Genomic DNA, 4,006 nt, shown 5'->3' with positions numbered 1-4,006 from the left:
CACCAGTATGGCTGAGCAAGAATTTTTTAGAGGTTTTATAAAATCTCTAGAATGCTGAAGTAAGATCGTCAAAATGCTCACCTGACACGGTCGAATTGAGCAAGAAGGCCAAAACGAGGAGCTGAACGGGCCCGTCGGACTTGGTTCTCTTGAACGCAGGTACAGACACCGACGGTTCGACATTTGGGTCCCTCGAGCCTGTTGGTCGGGTCTGTACCGGCGGGTTATCATCTTCTCTACCGCACTTCTTCACCGGTGGAGAAACGCTGCTTGCCTCATTGTCGGGTCCCTGGAATCAAAAGTACAATCAGAAACAATTCATGTCAAGATGGCAAGGTTTGACACAAGCTTCGATGATCACCTTTTCCCGGGGCCTGTTGGGTCCATAGGGAGCCACTAGAGGGTCAATCTCGCATGGCTCTGACTCACCCAAGTCAGTGAGCCACCGAACTCGTTGACACACTTCAGTCGAACGAAATTCCACAGTACTAATTCGGGTCGGGTCACGAACCCCTTGATATGGCCACATGGGATGAGCACGAGCTTGCAGGGGTTGGATTTTTCTCCGGATAAAAGCAGCAATGAGGTGAATTTCAGTCACCTTCACCTGAGGAGTCTCCATGAGAGACAGGACTTGGGCCATCAGATTCTCGGCCTTTGTTCCTCCCAACTTATGACTCTAGGCCATCGTCTTCTTCACCGAAGCTATCGCGGAGAATTCAGGGAGACTGAAGCCACGCCCTTTGGCCAGCACATCCATGACATAAAACCACCTCAATTTCCATCGAGAAAGTGATTCCCTCGCTCGGAGGTTGAAGAATTTGGCATCTGCTTGAGTTTTGATGTCCACACCTCCAATCACGTCCTTGCCCTGGTGCTGGATTATAAACATTCTCTTCCAGAGACCCAAGTGTGGGTTTATTCCAAGAAAGCATTCACACAGCGTCACAAAGCACGAGATGTGGAGATAGGAGTTTGGAGAAAAATTATGAAGTTGGAGCACGTAGGCCAAAAGTAAGCTACGAAGGAAATGGTGGATTGGGAATGCTAAGCCGCTGGTGATGAAATCGTAATGCACCACTCGCTCTCCATGCATGGGGCGAGGGATTACCTACTCGCTGGGAAAACGCACATGCCCAGACCGCGGGGACAGCAACCCTTCCTCTTGCATGCCGCCCACCCTCTCGTGATCCACGGAGGACAGCGGCCAAGCTTTCGCGCTCTTCTTGCTCTTCCCCATTTCACTGGGTCGAAAGACGTTCTTGTCAGGGAACATGAAGGGTTTTGGCTATGGAAGCTAAAGTCTTGGGCGCCTGAGCTCTGGGTGCGAGGAGGAAGAAGGGTTAAAACTAATTTACCCCACCTCCGCTTTTATTCTTACCTTGGCAAAAAATCTGGTACGCACGATCTCGTTCGTGGCCACGTGTTCCGCATCAACCGGAATACGAAATGGCAAGGATGAAAATAACTGCTTACTTCGTGGGCGCAAGAACCAATGAGATCATCATTGTGTCTTGTTTACTGCGCGAAGTGTGATCGTTTCTCCACTGACGCACGCCTACAGTGTGCCTAGCTGTCAGGCTACGCTGTAAATCCAGTCACATCGGCTGACCAAACGGCTCTTCACCTCCAACAGGTACGTCATCAATGACGAAGTCTGACTCGAATATCATGACTCGAAACTATCTTTCATACAGGATGACGGAGTTTATCTCAAATGTTGAAACTCGTCTTGAGTCTCAACCGTGAATACTAGGACTTCATTCGAGTCGCGAACTAACCAGCTGTTGCTTTATACTAGCTAAAGACTTCATACAGTCAGCTATTGTTTATTCTTTACTTACAACAGTAAAAACAGGGTAATGATTCTGACACAAAACAATCGATTTCATATAGTCGACTCAATTGAGTCGCACCAGCTGCGTTACGTCGGTTGTTTATACTCATTCGCAGAACAATAAGCCTCTTGGATTTCTTCCAAAGAGCCTGGAGCCGCACCAGCTGCGCTGCTCTAGTAAACCCATGCTCGTTGCATGAAGATAAGCCTCATGGATCATTCCATCGAGCCTGAAATCGTACCAGCTGCGTATTTCAGCAAACCCATGCTCATTGCTTGAAGATAAGATCCGAAAGTTCTCTATCGGGCCTGGAATCGTACCAGCTATGTTATTTCAGTTGAATCCATACTCATTGTATGAAGGTAAGTCCTGAAATTTAGGCCTGGATATGCATCGACTGCATCCCACCAGTAATAATTCTCACTTAAGGGTCGCTCCTTACAACCATGTTCATTACATGAAGATAAGACCCGTAGGCTTCCTATAGGGCCTGGAAACGTACCAGATGCGTATTTCCAGTTCAAGTAATCTTGACAAACGAGTCGAGTACTTAAAAAACTGAAATTTGACTCTATAAGACCCCAGTAGGCTAAGTCGAAATTCACCAGTTGCCAGGTTCGAGCCTGAGGACTCGAATGCTGATGAAAGCTAGTGTTGTATTCGCCCTAGAGCGATTAATTGGACTCGACTTCTCGAGTATCTGGGCACATTAACCATATATCCCTATGACACCTACACATCGCATTGATCCGCTATCAAATCACATTGTGAAACTGTTACTTAATAGTCAAGCACTATAGCATCGGCTCAGACACTCTTTGAGTCGAAAATACTTCTCATTCGAAGTACAAATCGATGAAACTTCAAGTCTATGGCACTATGCAAACGGCTCATCAGCAAACTGAGTGCATTCTTTACGGGAAAAGTCCCTAGTCAAGTCTTTGACTCAACTAGGCACTTGGGGGCTACTGACGTGGTTATGACTAACCACGTACTCGACTCGAGTATACCCGGTACAGCCCAGCTGGGGGCCCACAAGGAAGCCTACTACGACTCCAGGAGTCTACATGCCAAATCTTGCGACTCAAGATAAGGAAGATTAATTAGAGTATATTTCCTCATTGTAACCGACTTGGACTCTACCTTAGACCTATGTTCCTGCATATATAAAGGACCAGGAGGGGGAGCCAAGAGGACACCCAACTTAGATACAAGTCGCCTAGACGCACTCATCGACTCTGTGCATCTAGACTCTGCGGCACCCCATCGTAATCGACTTAGCAATACAGATCCGACAAGCAGAACGTATGGGTATTACCTCATTGAGGGCCTTGAACCTGGGTAAATCGTGTCCCCTGTGTCCTTTTTAGCCGACAAGTTCGCCAACACACACTCGAAATCTTTCCTTGATACAAGTCCATCAATATGGACATTGTCGAAGTCACATCTTCGTCAATCACATCTCTAGGATCGGTCATCTTCTTCCCTGCCATCAACTTCCAGAAGAGCTCCAGTGCACGCTACTCTTCTCCAATTCGCTCGCTCCCGTGCGTTTGTGCTCAAATTGAAGGATGGGAATTATTCCCCTTTACCCTGCAAGCCGATTTTGCCCTTTAGCTCTCAATTTCATCACCTGAATCTTCCCCAATTTGTAACCAAATTCTTTGAGGAGGAGAGAGGCCGGGGCGACCACAGGCTTCGAGAAGGAGGAGGGAGGCCACGACGGCTGGGAGAAGGAGGCGGGAGGCCGCGACGACAACGAAGAGTTGCAGGGAAACAATAGAGATTTCGTAATCCCACTTTTTTCAATCGGAAATCGCCATCAACTCCCTCTATTTCGGTGGAGATTTTGCCCGAAATTACCCAAGGGGAACGGCGCGAGAAGAGGATGGGAGGGAAGAGGAGGAGCGGGAGCAGGCGGGAGGAAGGAGAAGGAGGACACGGCGTGGACGGAAGGAGGCAGCAAGGAGGAGCTGCGACAGGGAAGCGGCAAGGAGAGAAGCGCGAAGGGGATAACAAAAAAAAAGAAAATAAAAACGCAATGGCAAACCACCTGGTCGGACGCACTTGGACGGTTCAATGCATCGCGCTGCGTGCGCTCGCTCGACAGAAAAAGTGTAGCTGCACGTTCCAGCGATCAGGATAAAAAAAGGTAGCTTGTCCATGGC

This window comes from Brachypodium distachyon, chromosome 3 (assembly GCF_000005505.3).
Source record: "Brachypodium distachyon strain Bd21 chromosome 3, Brachypodium_distachyon_v3.0, whole genome shotgun sequence".
Lineage (NCBI taxonomy): Eukaryota > Viridiplantae > Streptophyta > Magnoliopsida > Poales > Poaceae > Brachypodium > Brachypodium distachyon.
Note: the sequence above shows the minus strand (reverse complement) of the source record.